Here is a 23072-nt window from a genome sequence, read left to right on the forward strand (position 1 = left end):
TATAATTTGAAGGAAGCAACCCTAAGAAATTCTGATAGAAATAAGTGATTGCTTGCGTATTAGGTTTGTGCAGATAGAACTTGATGATTTCCTTAATTAGGTAGGATTTGTTCTGTGATCAGGCATCCTTTAACTTCAGTGAGTCAGTAGGTGCTGGTCTACAGGTTTAAGAACAGAGAAGTGCATGGCACTTCTGGGTTTTGTACTTGTGAATTTTGGCCTTGCTGTTTACATAGCAATACTTATGACACCAAATCGAAGGCTTTGTTTTTTACAAGCACACCAAGCATCTCTGCTTTGGCAGTGATGGACAGAATTGGCACTGATTTTTACAAACAAAGTGTTTTTCTATAACTATTTTATGGTATATTCATATGTCCTAGAACACTTTGTAGTTTTTAAGAACACTTCTTTAATGGACAAGATGTGACCCTTGCAGTTCTACAAGAAAGCATGGGGAAAAAAATAATTGCATCCTCAAAACAAGTGAAAAAGAATGTCCCAGAAACCGAAGATTTATGATAGTCGTGTACAAATGAGTGAAACTACTCGTGCTGAATTATCATGTTGAACTAGAAACTGACTTATTAGCAGTATCTTCAGACAGTACAGGATTAGATGTTTATCTCACTGGCAAACAGATACACAAGCTCAAGAAGGAATTAAACTCCTGGGGCACATAGTTGGTGAATATGGGTCCTCCTCCCTTTCTGAAACACTGAGAAGAGCTGTTTTTTTTTCTATTAGAAGTAAATGTAGCTTGCAAAATTGCTTTCACTATATGGTACTGGTTTAGAACTTCTAATTTTAGGAAGTACTGCTACAGGCATCTTGAAATACAAAAATTTGCTTACTTTCCCATTAAAAGGTTTGTCGCTCATGTCATGAAATCGTTGTTAGTTTTTAGTAAGGCTTTTCACCGAATGCAGAGTCATGTCACAGGAAACCTGAAATGCAGATCTTACTGGAAAATCATTATTTTTATTAGCTGTTCTAAGACATGTTAACTGTTACGTTCTGTTTTCAGGTATTATGTAAGTTGGCTTTCACATTTCACTGAGGATGAACAAGCTTTGAGAATAATGTTGCTTTTCTGAACAGCAGTCTAGAATCCAGACGTATTATTTATTCAGTCCTCGGTGTTCTAGATGTCTTGGTGATGTACTTTGACATATATTATTTTTGGCAGCAATGCTGACTTAGGCATATCCAGCTCCTCCTTGTTACTGCTTGTTACAGCCTCTGTGCAATGTCTTGGTACAGTACAGAGGTAAACCAAACCAGGGGCTTCTTTCACTGTGTAGCAAAAATGGTATTGGGAGGCATGAGGACAAAAGAGACCAGTGGAGAATGTGGGTAGTATTTAAATATTTGTGCTATTGTATGTTATTGTTGTGTCCTGTCCTGTGTCATCTTCCCCCCTCCTTCCCCTGCCTTTATTTCTCAGAACACAGATACTTTGATATAGAGTGAAGCTAGCTTCTGGTAACACTGCCAGAAATCAGGACAGGAAATTATGAAGAAGTTCATCTCACAGCAAGGGGAGCAGTAAGGGGATCAAAAAGTGTACACACACTTCTGTGTATTATCGTGGATATCTGTATCTATCATGGTAATTGTTGCTTGAGAGGTCAGCAGAGATGCTGTACTAACAGTCTACACCTACTTATTGAACATTCTTTGTCTACCCAATACCTAAAAAAGGGAGCCAGAAAGCTAGCTGACGTGTTTCAGTAAAGACAATGTCACCTTTTGGCAGAAGATGCAGTAGCTGAAGAAATTAGCTGGATTGGTAAATGCAATTTGATTTGAAAGGCATAAGGCCTTCAGTTGTGAAGGTGAACTGCAGGCTGAGTTGGAAGAGATTTACTGCTTGTTCTTTGGATAGCCTGGGTAGCCAGGAAAATATATTTGTCTCCAGCTGGCCAAGTGATTGCAGCTTTTCTTTGAGGATTTGAACAGAACTGCAGGCATCCATCTTTGTCATCTATAGACTTGATTACTATAGCACACATTTTCTTCATGTGCTTTGTGCCTGACATTTTGCTCTAATCAGCATTTCCAAGCAAAACTGCTTGTAATTGCGCTTGCTAGCCTAATGCAGTCTATTTTGCATTATTTACAACTGCTTAGTATTTGAGTATCTAACACTTCATATACCCGAGGACTGACTTTTTATGTTTTGGACACACCTCATCATGACAATTCCCAACTGCTTTAGCAATTACTTTGAATTTGTAGGAGCAAGTAGTATCTTGCTCAATTAAGACCATTCTGGTTTCCTTGAGTCTGAATCTTGCAATTTCCATGGCTTGATATATTGACTGAGCTGTGGGGATTAGCAATATTTTTATCCTTGCTTACTGAGGTCCATCCCATGTTACATTTTTCAAGCTTGAACAGATTTTTTTTTTTTTTTTTTTTGCATTGTGCACCTGGTAGTGTCTCTTGCAGTTACTTATGATTAGAATTGTACTATTTTTAAGCCTCTGAGAATGTTTGAAGTTCTGTACGTCTTAATAAATAAGGCTTCAATTGACAGCAGTAAAAATAGAGGACTATAGGGATTGTATCTGGAATTTGCAGCTGTTGAAAGTGGTCTTTGTGGTCTTTATGCACACTTGATACCCACTCTCACTAAGAAAAGACCCTCAAACCATACATGAGTCTTTTTTCAGGGTGTAAAACTTTATAATGTCTATGGATGCTGTAACACCCATTAAAAGCAGAAAACACTTGATTTACCTGTTGATACTTTGCATAGTCCTTCCTTTTTAAGTCCTACATCTGTAAAGGTATTTCAGGTTACTACGTAGGGAAATGCAACATTATAAACAACGTCTCAGGAAATAAATAGCTTGCCAAATAGTCTGCTTTATTTATGGCCTGACAGCTTGCTTGTGCAGTTGGACATAAAGACTTAGACAGGCGTATTTGAGAAGGTACTTCAGAAATATTTCTCGGCACTAGCTCTATAGAAAACCCATTGACCTGTAAAAGCGTAAGACTGAGTGCTGTATGTTCATCTGAATAGGAAATGTATTTTGTTATTCATTTATGGTGCTAGTGATCCTGAAGATGTTCTAATGCATGATTTACTGAAAGAACTTGGGTTTTCCTCAGTACTTACAAACAAATGTTATTTGGCTTCTTTTCATCCGCTTTTGTGTAACAATAGCAAAGAATGTCCCTTGGCATTCAGTTACAAGAATAAAAATTTTTAAAAAAGCTGGATATAGACTGATGTACGTGTATATACTGTCTGATTAATAAGGCACCACATGTTTTTCAGCTGAAAAAACAGGGTTCACCTGTTGGCTTTCCGAAAACATTACTGCATTGTACTCACTACTCACTTCGGATTTGCCATCGTTTTCTATCTTCATTTCTTCCTCCTCTTAATTAAAATGTTGTTACCCTTCACATTGGGAAGTTGCTTTGCTACTGATTTTCATTGCAAATAGAATCACAGAATCATCTAGGTTGGAAGAGACCTCCAAGATCACCTAGTCCAACCTCTGACCAGTCTACTACTAACCAGTCCTCCACTAAACCATATCACTAAGCTCTGCATCTAAACGTCTTTTAAAGACCTCCAAGGATGGTGACTAGCAATCCATTTATCAAGAATTAATTAATGTGTTTTACCTTTAAGTTACCCATAGATATTTTAAAAACAAAACAAAACAAAACAAAAAAAACTATGAAAACAATGGATTTGGTTCATTCTGTAAGATTTTGTTTATGGCAGTAGAAGGGTTTTAGGCAGACTCAAGATTTCTTACAATGTTTTGTTTTTGGAAGAGAACATTTTTCAAACACCCACTAAAATAGTTCATTGAAACCAGACGATTAAAACAAATTAATCCTTAAGCCAACTGCACAGGTTGTTTCTTCAAGACGTGCCTGTACTATTTGGGGACTCTGAGAGATATTTGTGATTTTATTTTTATTTATTTATTTTAAAGCACTATGTCATCTCAGAGTTCTGGACAGATTTTCCATTTAGACAAGGAAAGCTGTAGCTTCAAAACATTACCTGGTTGTGATAAATCCTATGCAGTCCTGTGGGCTGCAGTACTGGTAGCTAACAACATTGGGCATCCTTGTTCTAGTCTAGCTGGACTACTGTTGTCTTGTATTTGCAGCCACAGCAGTTCTCTGACCAACTGGTATGGATCAATCTCTCCTACCCCCTCTTGTAACACAGGAACATCCAAATGCATATATTGGAGGTTAGTCTGCTGGTATAAAACAAACAAAGATGACACAAGGGAACAACAAAAAAAACTATTGAAAAATCATTGATGTTATCTCTGGAAAAAAAAAAAAAAAACATAATGGAAAATAAGGAAGAGAGAAACAACTACAATTTATGGTTATAGATACCATTTCATAGAAATGGTGAACAGCATGATAGGGAACTGCTCGGTCAGTGACTAAGTGCTTGGGTTTGAACATATTTATGAAACAGATGTTCTGGATACTTGCTGCAAATACATGAGTAGCCTATTATCCCTGCCTCCTATGGCAACTTTTTTTTTTTTTTTTTTTTTTTTTTTAACTTTATAAACTAGAATTCATTTCCATTTAAGAGTTAGTCAGCTTTTTCTGCTGACACATTCACAATTGATTTGCCCAGGAAAAGTTATTTGTTTATTTATTTATTCTTTTAAAAATGTATTAGAGTATAAATAGAAATATTTGCCCATGTTTCCATTCATGTCAGGGAAGAAGAGATAAATAAGAACATTCAGATCATATTTTGTATATCGTAACACTTATAATCCAAAACTCTATTAAAAATTTAAAGTTAAGTTAGGTTGCTATATTTCTTGCACAAAATGAGATGTGAAGAAAGACCTGTTTTGCTATAAATTTTAATAAAATTTCAGAATATATTGTCATGCATCTTTGGTACATCAATAGAGCTGCACTATAATGCTTGCTGTTTTCCTTGAGGTACCTTCCATTACTTTAAAACGTACAGCAAACTAGTCGTAACAGTGTTTACTCATGAGAATAGTGGTGAATTAAGGCCTGTTTTTTACATTGGCGTTACTGGCTCTGCTTCTTTTTGCTGCCAGAAAAAATCAGTACAGTTTATAGCACGACTTCCAACTTCATGTTTTTGTGCTGGTTTATTGGTGTTGTGCATTATAAATGCCATCAACCCCCCAATTAAAGAACATTAATGTAAATAATGTCTCTGTAGTATTTAAAGTCAACTGGGGTTGATTAGCGTAGACAGAGGCACTATGCTCTATGATGGCAGCCACTACAGCAAGGTTGCATTTGTTTTAAACAACAAAGGGGTAATTACATGCAGACTGCCAGTTATAGGTAATGCAATTCTCAATTAGATAGATTACAGTTCTTGATCTCATTGATTGGGTCTGCGCTGGGACTATTGATTACTATTTGTAAATTTCTTAACAGGATTGTAGGAAAACCTAACAGTCTGGAGAGCTGTCATATGCTTCTACATTCCTCTAAACAGCAGGACACTAGGGGAAAAAAACTACTTTGAGGCATTTGATTTCAAACACTAATTTAGATGATCAAGTTAGAACAGTGATGGCTCTGCAGAGCAGTAAGAGCTATCCATCCCTGTAGGCATTGAAGCCAACATGGAATCTGTGAGCAGGTGGAGTGGGTCATCTTCCTCAGTTACAGCACTAGACTTTCCAGTATCTTAAATGATTAAATAATGTGGTTTGAGAGACAGCATGTGTTTCCAGAACCTTAGACTTCTATGATTTCATTTTGTAAAACTGATTAGGTAATTATATAATTATTTTTTTTACCGAATAGACTATATTATGGATTAATGGTTTCTTATTCTAGCCAGCAAATAAACCTACTGATTCATAATAAACTGTGGATAGTATGTTTTATTTTTTTATTAAAATGCTTAATTAAGGTTTTTAATTTTGTGAAAGTGAACATAAAGACGGTATGTATATTTTTTTAAACGAGTCTAATGCTTAGTGTTCAGAGTGTGAGTCTACATAGTGCCACCAAGAAGAAAATCACAATGTGTATGCGATAGAATGACAGATAATACTGGCATAGAAACTGCAAGATACAAAGATTTGTTTTCACTTCCAGAAGCACAAAAAAAGTGACTGAAAGCTTTTAAGATCAATTTTAGCATTGAATATCAAAGTGGAAAAACAAAGCAGTAATGAGCTGAGTCTAAAACGTGGGATGTTTACAAAGGTCTGCACACCTGCTACTATAAAGCTACCTCTTCCACAAAACAAGCTGAGGAATAGAGCCATGTTCTCAGGTACTGCTGCATCTAGTTTTGAGGATAATGCTGCTGACATTCTCCTTTTGCAATTTTGGCTTGATTTCCTTTTAACAAAGACTTATTTTCATTGAAATAAAGCTTGCTCTTTTAACAAGCTAAATAAATATTGTGTAGAAATTTACTGTCGGGGAGAAGGAAGCCCTTTTTACGTATATACATACCTGATAGTCACATACTCACCAATAAATATCTCTTAAAGAAAAAAAAGTGCTTCTTGTATGGGGAGGGGAAACATGCATCTTGAATGAATCTGCCAAAACTTCTTTCACCTAGCTTTCAAACATGTTGACAGTTCTACTAAATCATTGCTGATAGAGAGCAGCACACATCAGGTGGTACCAGACATCACATGAGCAGTACGTGTAAAGCTTCCAGGTCTCAGGGGTTGCTCAGAAAAGTACATCAAAGCACATGAATGTTGTGTATGTGCAGTCACAACTGTCTATCTTGTTTAATCTAATATTCTGTTTGTCCACCTGGAATCCATGTTGATGAGACTAAAATACTATGATGAATTCCCAAATACTTGATACATGAACATACAATTGCAATGTGAAACCGTATCGCTGATATCTTGGGCTTTATACTCAAGGAAAACTACAAGACGTCTGGGTAAGATAAGTCTGGTAACTAAAACTGAAAATCCATTTGAATACCGTAAACCTTGTACTTGATAAAGGCACTGATTTTTATTGCTTTTTTTTTTTTTTCCTGCCAACCCTTCACTAAATTATGTGGCAATCTTTTTGTCTCTGTGGGTGCTAGCAACTTGCTCCCATGCTAATAATCTCTTTGAAAGCCAGCCACCCTTTTTGTCTCAAGATACCTAATTAGTATAGCTAAGTTTAACTATAGAAGTGTAATTGTTTTGGACAGTATTTCTTGTCAGACCCAATGCTTCAGGGACTGAACACTTGCCCACCTGTTGCTTTTTTTCTGGCAGGTATATCATTTGGTCTAACATGAATTACACCAGAGAAATTAGTAGGGAAAGGTAAACTTTTGATGATGCCTTTTTTTTGTCTTTTTTTTTTTTTTTTCCTGAGAGTCATATGATGTCTATTGTCATCCTCAGTGGATGGGCTTCAGTGACTTAACTGATTTTGATCAGATATTGCACTTCATGTAATAACATAATTGAATTATCTGCTCTGAGTCTCAGCTTCATCACTCTTTTGATTGTCTGCAGTATGCAAATTTAAGACCTAGCACAGTGGGTCCTTTTAAACTAGCTGCTTCAGTGTCAAGTACCCAAACACATAATTTTAGGTATATCTGAGAACTGTATTGGTAGCGAAATAGGACATGAGGTGATACTGCTGTGAAACCAGTCCTGTTTAGCTATTTGAGAATATACTTCTGGGGAAGAAACAGAAAATAAAATGTGCTTTCTGTTGTACAACTGAGGTTTTTATCCTGAGAAACTAACTTGAATGGGATTTCAGGAGGCCCTTCTTGAAATATCAGCTGTTCTTTTGGATCACTCAGGGCTACAAGAACTACGACGAGTCAAACTGATACCATGATTAAAGTCTGAGCTCAGGGACTGATGCAGTCTAGTTTAAAGTTCTGTCGGTTGTGCACATAAATGGTTTCTTTCTCTGTGTAACACTGTTTATAAAACGGAAAGAAACATCTTCCTGTCTCCAAAGAATTTTGGGAGATTATGTCCATAAATTCTGGAGTCATGCAGGGTTCTTGGCAGATGTGTGGCTGTCATGGTCCTTCCAGAAATTCTTAAGGTACAGGAAAGCAGTACCCTACATGCTCTGGACACAACAGTCAAATTAAGGACCACTGTATACTAGTTATTTATTTAAAAAAAAAAAAAATCCTTTTTTCCCCTCTCTACATTTAAATATATATACACACACACACACACAGAAAATCCTTCATTTTAGGAGTGCACCAGCTTGGAAGCAAGTAACTAGATAAATGCCATGAAGTTTTCCTGGCATCAGTTATCTTATTCTTTCTCACTACTTCTATGAAGCAGGCCCTGCTCAACATTAAAAACATCCTTGCTAGAAATCAAAGCTTTGAGGACAATACTTACTTAATATATAGTTGTACTCATTTGAAGTTTGGTAATTATGCTGTGCTGGGATATTTCCCTCTCACTGGAAGAGAAGAAACCAGAGCAGATTCTAGGGAGGAAAAAGCAGCACCATTTCAGCATCCAGCCCTTTGTGGTGATCCAAAGAGGGAAAAACAATCATTGTAGATCTGGAGATAAATTTTTACAAACAGAATTGGGCAATCAAGCTATCAGAAACTGAGATGGGAATTAAGTTTGCAAGGAGTAAACTTGCCAAGTGCATTCACCCAGCTCCTCTCCCAGCCATAGAATCGGGAGGGCGGCTGAAAGAAAGAGTGGGGAAGGAGCTGGTTCTCTATGTTCAGTCAGTGCTGAGGCTCTGCAAATATGAGAACTTAATGCCATCATTGTGGAGCTGCTAGTATATTTACTAGTTTTGATTTCTCTTTTCCAGTGCAGTATCGATGCCAGACTAAAACAAGCTAACTGTAGCAGTTGTTGTTGTACATTTTTTAGACAATAAACAATAAATACGCAGCAGTTCTTAGGAGATGTTTTGCAAACCTGACTAAATGAATAGCACTCCTGGGGAAGAGCCAAAAAATGCCTTCTAATATGCTATTTCACAAAATGTAAATCAGACCATCACCAGTCATGAAATTTTATGTAGCAGTATATTAAAGTTGGTCTTAAAATGTGAGTGTTCTCGTCATTTCATCCTGCGTTAAGCTTCCAATCTATGTGTATTTATTGTTGCAGAAATTTAATTGTGTTAATGTAGTGCCTGACTCCTAATGAATAATTTGCAAAAGAAGTGGACTGACACTTTCTCAGCATATTGTGTTTGCATCTTAATGAACATTTTCTGCTTGGTCATGATCAAAATGGGAATGCATTTACATAATGTTAATCAAGCACTTGTTCTTAGCATTTGCAAAAGGGCAGGACTTAAATTTAATTTTTAGTGCATGCATATATCTAACACAAATTTAACAACTAGTTTAAACTACAAGTTGCTGTCACAGTGAAAACCGATATTAACTATCCCTTCTACAAGCTCTATATTAAATGTTCTTTTAGGATGTTTTATAGATTGATATTTTACAACTCATTCCTATTGCTTCCTCTCCAGATATAAATCATACCTGAACTTTCCCTAATCTTTCTCAACCTTTTTAATTTCAATGATCACTTTTCATTTTTAGCTATTTATGAAACAATAATTCTTTTTTTTTTTTTTTTTCCCTAGTTCGGTGCTACTTCATCTTTGGGAGTAGAGAATAACAAGTGCTTAAAAACATCTTTAAAGATTTTTTCTTAGAGTGTAAAGAAACAAAAATGGTTACAAACAATTATTTTTCGTCAATGGTATTGCCTGATTTTTTGTTTCTTTTTCTATTTCTGGCTATATTATTTTGTGTTCAAGAGGATGAAAAGAAGCACAGGAAAATATTGTAGTGCTTCAGTCAATAAAGATAAAAGCAGTCATAGGCAGTCTGTTTTGGTTATGTAATATATAATCTGTACATGTGTATATGTACGTAGCTTTGTAATTGTTTTTTTTTGCTTTCTACTTCAAGAGCTTGGTATGTTTCAGTGCTTTATTAATTGATGCTACAGAAGTTAGAGATTACTTTTCTAGAACTGGGGGGAAAAGAAGCTTGTGTTGGGGGAAGGAAGAGAAATAGGTAAAATATGCTTTTCTCATTTTACAGTGGCAAACAGTAAAACTGCAAAGACTTGACATATGTCTTCAGGTGTATCGACGATCAGCTTATGAGGGAAATAAGCAGAAGTACAAATGCACTGTATCATCTGTTGCACTTTATGCAAGGGATTCCTAGATGGTGTTTAGCAAGTCATTTGAAACACAGTCTCGTGTTGTCAGAGCTTCTGTAACATAATTTGTTAGCAATAATTGTGTCTGGAATGATTCTTCTAGACCTGCTTTGAAATGTCATCGTAGTTCCAATATGACTGGAATCAGGTCTCATTTAATGTAGGAGTCCAACTGTCTCCCAGTTCTTAATTGTCATAAAAATCACAAGCAGACTGTATGAAGAAACACAGTCCTTGATGTTTATTCTCACAGGTAGAAGCCACCATTTTCTATCGGCTTCTCACAGAGATAAATCATTTGTTATCAGTGTTAAAACATGTAGCCTTAGGCTGTACCTTTTACTCAGTGGTAAGCTCACACAAGTTATTTTCTTTTGGAAAAAATTGTGTATCTGTGAGAATGAGTATAAGACATCAGCAGGAAAAAAGAGAAACTAATACTGATTAGTAGCAAAGCAAAGACAGTTTATTTCTCTTGCTAATATTAATCCATATATGGTAAGTTTAGCTTTGTGACTTGTTTGACTAGAGCCTGTGGATTTACTGAGAAAACTTTAAATTTTCCCTCGATTCTCTTTATGCAACATAAATAATCTGGCTTTTGTTATCCCAGACTTTTTCTTTGCCATTTGCCAAAGCTGCCTGCGTAAGGAAAATACCCTTCTCTCAGAACTTCTTCACCTCCAGTGCTGCTGCCCAGACAGGGCAAAAATCATAGGATTGAGTTAAGAATGATTCTTTGGTCATGGTAGGTGAATTTTGCTGTATTCTGATGTGGCTGCTGGAAAAGTGTACCTACCCTCAGCTTCCCTCAGCACTCTGCCATATCAGAGCTGGTGTGTACAGTAACTCAGAGGCCAAAGGAGCTGGCAAACATTGCTGACATTGGGAATCGTAGGAAGCCAAACAAAGGCACTGAACTTCTGCCAGCACCTTTGCTGCAAATGCTTTGATAGGAGCAGACACTCTGGTGAATTAAATGTGAATTTAATGAGTACCCTTGTAAAGGCCACTACCGGTTTTGATTTTACAGTGTGTGACTGTATGATGATGTGTATATAGTGAAGCTGTATAACGAGAATATGATGGTTTATAAGGCAGAGTACTTGTTTCAAGGAGGAACTGCAATGTTTTCATGTTCCAGGTTCCCTCTGAAATGAATTACCAGCTCACTGTGGTGAACCTTCGAAGGCTCTGAGAAGTCTCTAAGTTAACTCACTGCTGGGAAGAGCATCACAAGCAGATACGTAATAGCTTCTAAACAGATCTAAAGAACAGGCTTTTCTCAGGAAGAAAGGCAGCAGCGTGATTGAGCAGTCTCACTTTGAAAGCAAAGCCTAGTGTCTTCTAACTCATTATTTCAAATATACATGAGCACTATCTATTTTTTTTTACTGGCAAAATTGTTTCCACTCAGAGGAAGTTCTGATTTTGGTGTCATTAAATATTCCGCTGGGTCTCTGCACTTGAAGGATGAAAAAATTGATCACTTAGCATAAGTTTCATTTGCATAAGTATGCTATATGTGTACTGTATAATTACAGACCACCAATTCGAGCAGCTGAATATTGCATGTCTAGAACGTGAAAAATTCTTTTAATCTGACATTTTTGTATTTTTATCTGTCAAGGTGTTGGTTACATTTTGTGGAATAGTGGAATAGAAAAGCTATGATTGAAGTACCAGTTTCAAACATCTAGTCTGTATGTTATCTGTCTTTTTCCTTTACACATACTTTACAACATCAGTGTTTTATCCTGTATTATAATGCAAGAGTTTTGCATTCCTTTTAATTTTTAACCAAAATATTTGGGTAAAAATACATGAAGCAAAAATCAAATACAACTGAAACAAACCAACATTTGTCAGTATAGTGATTATCCAGATCTTGACATACATAAGAGAGCTTAAGAATAAGAACTTGCGTGATTTTTGTTTGAATAGTACTCACAGCTTCTTCAGAGTGAATCTTTCCAGAAAGCATCCATATATTATCAAAACAACAAAAAGAACAATAACAAAACATTTGAAAATTAATGATGAGGTGGCAAATGTTGGCAACAGGATAGAATCTCTCAAATGTGAATTGGAACGAAGCTGTTCTCAGCTGCAGAAATATGTATTTTTTTGTTTATTTTCTGTAGGTGTTTTTGTCCTTGGGGAAATTTCTTGCAACTGCCATTATCTTAATCTGCAGACAGCTTCAGCAAAGATAGGTACAGAATTATATTAGTGAATAAGAACATTTCCATCCATAAGAGGTTAGTTTCTTTATTCCTGTTGTTTTGTTTTTAAGTCTAAATGGCAACTAGGCAACAGTGAGTTAGTTTCAGGCTCCTTCACATTTGAGGGTGTTTAAGCCAGAGGAGCAGGAGCTTCAGCATGCTCAGTGAGGAGCAGAGAGCGAGGAGAATACAAGGAAGATTTGACGCTGGAAGCTGAAGAGGTGAAGGCTGCGTGCTTACAATGAAGTCGGTGAAGTGTGGCAAGGTGTGCTAGAGAAGACACCAATAGCTGTGAACAGAATGCAACAGGGCCCTGGTAGCTGGAAAAATGTGGTTGTAGACTGTATGACAAAGTACTTGATCTAATGGTATACCTACTGCTAAGCAGTCTTTGATGTTGGTGGCATGGAAAGATTTTGCTTGTTTTCGTTTTTTTTTTTTGTTTTTTTTTTGTTTTTTTTTGTTGTTGTTGTTGTTGTTGTTGTTGTTTTTGGAGGAACTATAATTGAGCACTAGATTATTTTTTTTCCCAACAACAAAAAAAAAAGGTGAAATAATAGAAGACCTGAGTTAAGTTGCAAAAAATTACCATGTGATTTCATGTAAATTCACCCTTCATATTCATCAGTTTCTGAGGGATGTTTGCTCCATTACTTTTAATAGCAGAATAAGGTGGCAGACCAAGGTCTGTGACTTACAGCCTTCCAGATTTCTATAAAGAAGTAACTGTTCTGCCTTCCTAGTGATAGAGCTATGAGGAGAAAGGAGTTGGATGATATATTTTCCCCCTTTAATTTGGGGGTCTGCAATCAAAAAGCTTATTTATTTTGGTCTGGCAGCGCAAATACCACGTGTATTGAAAGATCCTCTAGTTCCTTGCTTTGATATATTGCAAATGCCAGGGTAGTCTCTCTGAACAGAGCAGTGGTTTTCTATACTTGCTTCTTTTTTCAGTCTCTAATATATAGGCAAACCGACGTCTTGATTATTTTTATAGAAATAGGTACATTCTGTAGAGCAGATGTTTGCAATGGCAGGGATTTTAAGGGGAGCTAAAGCGATGTCCCCAGTGTTTTCAGCCTGCTCACGAGCCTTTTGTATGTCAAGCCGTATTACTTCTGAGTTGGAAGATACTAAAACAAAATCCATTAAGACAAGACCTAATGTTATCTCAACTGCCTTATATAAAAAGATAGATGAAGACTATCATTCTTCTGTATATAGAGAAGCAAATGTCTGTTCCCCCTCAGATTCCTGAGGCTTAATAAGCAAGCATTTGCGCTTGTTCTTTGAAACAACCACAGAAAAAAGGCTGAGGCAGTTGATTGCATAAGACTGATGGTTGAAAGATGGGATTCTTGGGCCTCTGACTGTGTACTGTATTCATTTGAGTCTATTAAAAGCTATCTAAAAAACTTTAAAAGCTTCTGAGACTACTGCTTTTTTTTTTTTTTTTTTTTTTTTTTTTTTTTTTTTTTGATGGAGCACTATTTCATTAACTCTGGTGCACCTGGTTAGACCTCAGGGAAGGCATCTGGTCTGCCTTCATTGTACTAGCGTCTCAGCAGGTTACTGATGTGTATATTTCTCCTTTTGAGATGATTTCCTTTTTTTTTTTTTTTTTTTTTTTCCCCCAGTGGTTTGCTGGCTGCTTTTTTTCCTCTATCTTCACTTGCTAGAACTATGGTTTTATTTTTAACAGTGTTTTTCAGTAAAGCCTAGGACTCATTCTTTCTGGTTTGGGATAAGGGTTGTTATTCAGCTTCATAATATAAAATAAAGAGAACATTGTTAATTATAAATGACTGGCCTTATTAACTGTGTCCAAACATATATTAGAGAATGCTGATGCCCTTCCCAAGGGTAAACTTGAGATATCTGTAGGCTGCCAGGTTTACTTTCTGTATTCCCAGCTTTCATCAAAATAACCTAGACCTCATACTTTTATGCTGTGGTATGCGTCTGTATGTACAAGTGAAAAATTCAGAATAGGAAGTTGATCTTTTAAGGGAGTGTGGAGTAATGCAGCATATTCTAATTTGTAGCCAACTTTTACACTATCTTTCTCTCAAATTCCTTTCCTTTCTCCCCATGGTCAAACTACTTAAAGTGCTTTGGCTTCCTGTATTCACCACATTGATTGGGAAATTAAGAATGTTGTTTTGGATGAGCTTGAAGCCCTGTGAGCTTGGTGTAATTAATAGTAAAGCCCTGTCTTGTTTAAAGCCTTTTGGAGCTCATCAGCGATTTTGAAGGTTGGTCTGTATTTAAGATTATTGAAACATTGTGTTTGTGCAGAAAGAGAACTGAAATTATAGAAGGTGAAAGTATGAAAAAAACAACATAAAAGCTTTCGTTGGTGAGTCTTGGAAGAAAATAGTGAATTCAGTGTACAGACCAAAATACTTCTGTTGATATTGACTTATGTGCTAAAGGAAACATTCCTATAGTACCTAACATATTCTGAAGTCTTGATGGAGTGATATTTTGGAGGTTTGATAATTTTCAGATAGCTTTATATATCTACTTATCAGTTGCTCGATACAAATCAGTCATCAGAGTTGTATCTCACAACAAATAGCATGCAATCTATTTGATAAGGTATGTTAAGTATTCCAAGGAGTGCTTCACCCTTCACATCTCTACCTTACCTCCCTTACCCCCACATTCCTCTTGGATGACATGTTCATCAGCTGTTATTCTGACACTTAGATTTTTACTACAGCCTTTCTATATGATCTCTCTGTTATACCTCCATAGCATTGATATTTACTTTTTAAAGTCCTGGCAATAAAGCAAAGGGTTCTGATTAAATGGAGTTCAAGACAAGACTATTTCAAAACAGTCTTATTGATTACAAGAGCTGATAGTGCTTTGCCCTTAAATTAAGGGAGAGGTTTATTTTCACGCTAAGTTAGTTAGACATCTTGATCTTTGCTTGCAACTTGAGTAACTTTCATATCTGAATGAAATAAACAATGAGTTTCCTACTCTATCCAGGACAGTTTATTACAGCTGATAATGGAGAAGTTCAGTACGTTTCTGGGCTGTGATCTTATATTCAGCTCTTACGGCAACCTGAAGCTTTGCAGAGCTTCACTGATTTCTGCTGTGCTTCAGACAGAAGTGAGATTTGACCTGTGAAGTCTTCATCTTTAAATGCAACTGAAATGCATTTTCAGGTGTGTTCTTTGGTGGGTGGTTTTGGTCATATATTGTGTACTTAAAGGTGAAACCAGTCTTATTTATGCCTAGCCTACATACAAGTGATATGAAAAAAGTATGGATTAAAAATAGGTTTTGTGTCATAGGCATTACATGGATTCCTCTGATTTTTTTCAGTGGTTTGATGTTGGCTAATGGAAAATGTTGAGCCTATCTTCCCCCGCCCCTTCTTTTTATATAAGTTTCTGACAGGAAATCTGTAGCTAAATATCATTTTATGATTTCCATCTGTTCGCATATAATGGTGTTTTATAATGCAGTCCAGATTGCTGCCCAATAGAAATGTCTGATAGCAGGAGATAGGCTTTAAAGTGATTGTTGTGCATAATTATTTTTTAAATGAGTGATTCATTTAATTTTTAAATTAACTAGCTCATTTTAAATACAACTTCCTTGATGCAAAAGTTTGCATTAATTAACTAAAATAGTGCCTTATGTCTCCAAAAAAATGGTTTGAATAGCTGTACTACCATGGCAGAGTAAGAAAATAAAATGCATTCTTAAATTCAGAGTGAAGGAAAAAGTATGCAGTAGAAATAGAAAACTGTTGCTAAAATCTCTTTGTAGCTAACTTCTGTGATCTCTGCAGTGTGTTACTCAACTAGTGTGGACTACGTTAAAGAGTATTTAGGGTAGCCAAAACCATTTTAATTTTGATAACTCAGGTGATTTCCTCAAGTGTGAAGAGTAATTGATGAATATGTTAAGCACTATCTCTTTAAAGATGTGTGTCAGCATATTTTTTTAATGAAACTTGCCATCTTACACAGTTGGGAAGAAAGGCTTGGTAATGGGAACCACATATATCCATATAGTGGGAAAATAAGAAGGCAAATTAAAAAAAGGGGGGGGGGGACGACCCTTGATTTTCATGCTTTTCATCGCTTGTCAGTCCTGATTTTTGTACAACAGACTGTATGTACAACTTTAAAGACTTAGGATGGGCAGTGCTATGATAAATGGTAAATTTATTGTTGTTTTACAATCAAGTTGTCTTTAAATATCTTTACTTCCTGTGAGTTTACATCTTTCACATTTCAATGATACTCTGAATAATTAACAAGAAAGTTTTACTACTTATCTGCTCGGGACTAACTTACAGACTACTGCCTTGCGTGTTAAATGAGCCAGGCTGCTGGGACTTCAGGATTGGACTTGCAGGTACCTCTGAGTAGATAACTCTGCTCCCTCTAGTGGGGATTAGCTTTATAATACCCTAACTAATACTTGTTAGAGCTCTACTCCGTAAAAAGAAACTTACTATTTATCTAAGTTGAATTTCCTTTCACCAAGACAGTCTGTTGCAAACACTTTAATGGCATAAATACGATTCTTTGTAAGGTTTGCAACTCAGTCGTTAACAATCCAGCTAAAAATATGTGTAGATAGATAGATAACTTCCTCTGGTTTGTTTCCTGTGTCTGTCTGCTTTGCACAGGGTGAACCTTTGCAGCGAACAAGGCAGTAATCCATCTTCAGCTCTGAAGTTGGAACTATTCATGTATGCAGTCATGAGGGAGCACTGGTCTATCATTTTGTAAAATGAAAGCCATTGGACTCAACTGCTTTGATGATGATATTGAATGAGTTAGTATCTGGGCTGAAAGCAGTGATTGTTCTCAAATGCTTATATCCACAACAGATGTGCAGAGACAGCTAGTCTGACTCCCACAGCTCTGTTGGGGCGAGACAGCCCCATTAAGCTTCTGTCAATTCCACCACTGCCAGTCACAGCAGAGCTTCTTGTGACATCGTTCCTCTGATGCACGGAGATAGTCTGCTGTGTTCTTCTGCTGCACAGCCCTGCTTGCCTCCTTAGAGAGAAGCAGTGTGAAACTCCTTTGCAGCAAAGGAGAGAGGGAAGCATCCCTGAAATAATAACAACACCGCCCCCACAATGCTTAAAACAACTTTTTTCCACCTCTAAGCTGCTGGAAGAGGCAAAAGCACAACAGAACTGTGGCAGCTCTGCTTTTTGTTCAAGAGGAATCGTCAGTTTGGAAATGTGTTATATTTTAAAATATGTTTTTTGTTATATTTGTAAATATATTTTTAGAAGCTAATATGTTGCAGAAATTGTACCACAGTTGAACAAGTTAAAAACAGCTTATGGGGCATGAAAAATATCTGGAACTTCAGTAAGTTATTTTAAAGTGGCACATGCAACATCAAGGTACATTTCTGCTACCTGTTGAATTTGCAGTCTTGTAACATTGACCACAGAAGGGAACCTTTTCTATAAGCACTGGAAGAAAAGTTGGGGGGGCGAGGGGGAGAATGCCAACAAGTGTATACTAGTAAAAAAGGGATTTATTTTTTTTTCCTTCCTGTCTCTGCAATGTGTTCTTGTGATACGTATTGTTTGTTCTTGTATTTCTCCATTTATTAGATGTTGAGGGTCCTGTCTTCAATTTTTCTCTTACTTCATGAACATTTAAGTTCTTTGAGAATCTCCAACTAAAAATAAAGTATTATTTGGCCCAAGACTTGTATTTGTTTGGTGTTCAGATTTCAAAGACAGTATGAACAGAAATACTTTCAGGAGTATTTCTGGTGTTTATCATTTAATCCAGCAGGAATGCAAAGTACTTGCAAAGAGCCGATGTCTAAAAGTACATGGGTTTCTTTCAAGTAATTAATGGAAGCTTCATATTGTTTGGAAAACTGCTCTGCTATATGATAGGAAGTATTTAAGTATTTTTGATGCACCTAGGTCTTGCAAGGCTTTTCCTATCTTCCCAACTAGCCATGGGCTAGCAGTGTACAGGGATGCGAAGTCCTGATCTGTAACAATTTTGATACAGAATTTTGTTTTGAAGTGACCCATTTTCACATTGATATGGTGATGTTTGAAACAGTGAGAATTTTTACCCTATGTCAATTTTAATGCTGCAAGTTGCTGTCAGCCCATGATATCCTCTCCTTCCTGAGAAGAAAGAAGATAGCGTGATATGAACTAGGTGTCAAAGGAGGTGTGAAAACGTTTTGATGAGGCTGTGCAGAAACTAAGAGAAGTTACTTTTATCTGGGAACTGGAAATAATAAAGACTTCAGAAATTATTTTCGTATGAACAAGGGAGGTGAATTTTTGCAACTTAACATGTAGCCCAAGTCTGGCTTCCTTTTGAAAGATAAAGCTGTGTATTGAAGGAAAAGAAAAAAAAAGAAAGAAAAAAAAAAAACTGAATCAAAAGGCCAAGTGACTTTGCACTTGAAAAATGTGCAGTAGCAATGTGGCTTTTGTATGTCTTTAAAAGGCATTTGTAGATGTCATGGTCTGGGAGAAGGCAGCAGAAATGTATCCAGACAGGTCACTGTAAGTCTAAATGACTCCTGGCAAACTGAGAGGAGCTGCGTGATGATTAGCAAGGTGCCGTGAGTGAATGAGAAGGGCTACAGCTATCTGAAAGGTTGAGGGGAAGGTGATGTGGCAAAGCACTAATAGATGTAGGAAGACATGAGATAAAGCAATGGCTTTATTGAAGGAGACTGGTAGGCAGGTGCTATTCTGTAACAGCCATAGAGTAATGCTGAGTTATTTGTTACAAAACTGTTTGAATTTGTCAGTTACATTTCTGAGCACCGATTTACTAAACCTGTGTTCTTTTTCCCCATACACTGCTGCTTGGCTCCTTTGTATTGCCTATTTAGAAGGGACAATGTTGTTTCTTCCTTGAAGAAAAGTCCAGTGAAGGGAGACAGGCTTGAAGAGATGAGAATAACCTTAAACGCTTGACACGAGTTGTATTTGGGGTGGACCTAGAACAGTGACTTTGGGGAAGTGAAGGGGGGTTAGGAGCATTTTCATGACTTTTCCTGGGGCTTCCCTTGAACCAAGTGGTATTATAAGCAAATAATGCCTCTCAGCTTCTGCCCCGCTTTTCTGCTTAGCCTTGTGTCTCAACTGTTAGTAACATGAAATGGTGTCTTTAGAGCTCTGTTTCAACATAGTTATCAAACTCCCTGCAGTAGTAAGAGAAATGTGTGCTGCTGCTTCTGTGGGATGTTACCAGGCCTGTGGAAGAGGCAACTGAAGAGGTGGCATTGGTTTAATGTCAGATGGCATTGGCTGGCAGCTCTGCAGCGCAGGGCCAACACATGAGCGTGAAAGCAGCACTTGGTAATTAGTATATGGGTAATTCCCTCTCTACCCACAGCTAAAAATAAGAATAAAAAATAAATGCTGAGGATGGTGAATTGATTTATTTTAGTTTTATCGTTTATTTTATTCCTTATACAACAGTGTTGCCAGAGAGTCTGTGTTATGTCCAAAAAGTCATTTTCATGTTTTGCTCTGAAGAATAACTACAGTGACATGTTTTTGGAAAGCAGTGTGCCATCTCCCTGGAAACAAAATTGACCAGTGGTATTTCGTGCTTTGAAGTATCCCAAATAAATAAGATATAATACAAAAAACTATCAGTTGGTATCTTTCCACAGAAGTTGATAATATTACAACCCCTATATAGTTTGGATTAAAACATCTTTCTGATTTAGCACTTCAGAGTAGTAACTTCCATTTCATATAACAAAAAGGAAAGCTTACATGTTTTTTTAACGTATGCTTTATTTAAATTACCAACAAATACTTAAAAATAAATAAATAAATAAATAAATCCTTACATGGTTACAGCTTGTTAATATAAAAATGCACTTCTCAACTTTGCTATTCATAGACACAAAAATAGGTAGTTGAGATTAATTGAATTCAAGGATCATGACTTAATACAACAGCATGGCAAATTCAAATTTTCCATATGGAAACCTTCTGGAGTTCCTGGAGACTTAAACCAAAAGAAACTCAGGCAATTTGGGGTTCATGTTTGGAGATGTGAAGAAAAAAGGCCAAGAGCTTGTTTTCCATGATTCCTCGGTAGCTGTACTGCCGGCACAGAGAGGCAGTGTTACATCTGCACACCTTTTTGGGGGAAAGCTGGCCTGAGAACTATACCCGTACCTCTGGAGAGAAGGCCTGGTTCTGCAGGTCACAGACCTTGTTTCTTTGGGAATGTGGGCCGGGTGTTATTCTTGTAGTAATATGAAGTTTCGTCAAATCTGTTTTTCAAAGAATAGTTATAGCACTGCTGCTCCTGCCTGTGCTCACCATCTAGTATATTATTTCAAATCAAGTAAAACTATTTTAAGTGGCTCAGTATTGACAGTTCAAAACACTTTCCCTGTATTTCTCAGCAAATGGATTATTCCCTCATAGAGTCCTACAAGTTTCAGCCATGTTAGAAATGGGTTAATGCTAGATTTTAGGCTATTGACTATTGTTAGAAGCGGATTACTTTGCTGTTATAAAATAAAATCTGACAATTTGAAGTCTTAATATCTGCAGAAGATAATCTGACCAAATATGTGGATGTTTCCTTTTTTCTTTTTTTTTTTTTTCTTTTTTTTTTTTAATTCTGCCAAGATCACTCAGCCATTTATATGCTGTGTGTAATTGCTATGGAAAATCTGCACAAAATGCCAACAAAACAATACGTAAAGCTAGATTAGCTTTTTGATTGTTCCAGAGGCCTTCATAAAAAGAGTATTTCAATTGGAATACTGAAAAGAGAATCTTGATGTCTTTTTTTCTGCTCTTACTGGGAGGATACCTTGAGCAAATTTTAACTTCTGTTTAAGTGGCACTCCATTACCCAGTCTGACTTCCTACAGTTATGATTTTTAGTCAGCTTTGTGCTGATGTACCTTCGGATAATGACTAATTACGGTGTATTAACGTCAGGATGGGTGGTTAGAGATTGATGGATTCAAATCTACCTATTGTGTCCCTCACTGATGTGGGACCAAAGGTTTGAGCAAGAGACTGGAACTGTTTTTACCTTTTTGCAACAACTAAGATTCAGCAAGTGAATTGCTGGCCCCTTTATTCTAGTCAAATTTTCATCAAATAATCACCCTTGTACACAAAGGAAACAATTTGGTGGAGAAGAAAATATTTCTCATGTGTAGGAAAATAATTATTTTTTAATTGCAGAGCTTAATCCAGTGTAAATCAGGATTAACACCCAGAGGCTTTCAATGAGCAGCTGGCTCTCCTAGTATTGGGAAGTTTTTTTTTTCTTTCTTTCTTTTTTTTTTTTTTTTTTTTTTTTTGTACAAAACCACTTCACCACACACCTCACCAGCTCTGGACTGTTCCTGTTTTTATCAAGGACGGGGGGCTCCTTATCGCTGTGGGGTGGTACTAGATAAAGCCCGTTCGTGTAATTTTGATTTTCCTAATCAACGTCTTCCACAAAGAGCTTCTATGGTAGCGCTGTTTCTCTTTGTGTACATTCGAACTGAGTGTGACTGCTGCTGCCTTAGCATGGAGAGAACGAGCATGGGAGGTTTACATTAGCTGCCTAGATGTCACAAGTGTTCCCTCATGCATCATTTATAAGTAATCCTGGGGATTTCATGTAGGCTTCCATCATGAGAGGCCAACTAAACTTCCCAGGTAGGTCCAGGGAGGGGCGTGTTGTGGGGGCTTGCAAGATTTTCTTTGTGAAAGTCCCTCTACCAACTCCTTCAGTTCACTGAGCCACTGCTCCTTTTAATCCTCGGAAAGTCAGAGGTGAAGGACTATTTTTAATCAGGTGATTATTTTATTCAGAAAAGAACCAGTTTCCTAGTTCTGCCTGAGTTTGGCTTGGACCCCCAGGTCTTTCACAGAGGCATCAGACATAGCAAGGAGAGATTTTCAGAGGTAGTTGAGGAACTAATTAATTCAGTGTTCACTGCAGTTTCAGCATTTAATTCAAAGAGTGTTTTTCTCGTACCTGGGTTTATTTAAAATGGCTTTGATTGAGGCTTCTGAAATGTGGGGTCTATGTGTTGTTAGACTTACTTTTATTCATGCTTATCTTTTTCATCGCCGTGTGAGATGAAGTGTTCAGGCTGGCAGTATGAGATTAAAATAAAAGATAAGGCTGTTGCTGTCTGTATTTGTTATTATATTGATATTTAGGCTATATGGGCTAGTAAATCTCTGCAAAGTTTAGAGGAAAATAAAAGGTACTTTTCATTTGTATATAAAGCAACCAGGGTACAGAATGAAATTGAAGTTCTTAAAATGAAATTAACAGGAGCAAGTGGTTTTCACAAAGAAAACAAAGAATATAATCAAAAGCTTATCTAGTCAGCCTTTAAAAATGTAATTAAAATTAATTCTCTTATGACTTAACAACATTGGGCTTCATTCAGCATGCAGACTTATTTCTGTTGTTTGTTTGTTTGTTTTTTTCCAAAGGATTTGCACAATTCTATACCTATGTTAAGGTCAGCAATTATGTTTATCATTGTAAATGTTCAGTCTGTATGCATCTGGTGTTATTTAAGTACATATCCTGGTGTATCAGTTGTTATCAAATAGAATTATCATGAGCTTATTCTTGGCACTTTAACTTAGTAAGATTCTGAATAAAATGTTTAC

At 36.7% G+C, this 23072-nt stretch overlaps 1 protein-coding gene across 1 annotated transcript in view; it reads left to right on the forward strand.

Moving 5' to 3' along the window:
• The window catches only part of HS2ST1 (heparan sulfate 2-O-sulfotransferase 1), an 83668-nt gene that overhangs the window by 27321 nt on the left and 33275 nt on the right, over positions 1–23072 (forward strand). The window lies entirely within an intron of this gene.

This window comes from Netta rufina (assembly GCF_964035555.1).
Source record: "Netta rufina genome assembly, chromosome: 8".
Classification (NCBI taxonomy): Eukaryota; Metazoa; Chordata; class Aves; order Anseriformes; family Anatidae; genus Netta; species Netta rufina.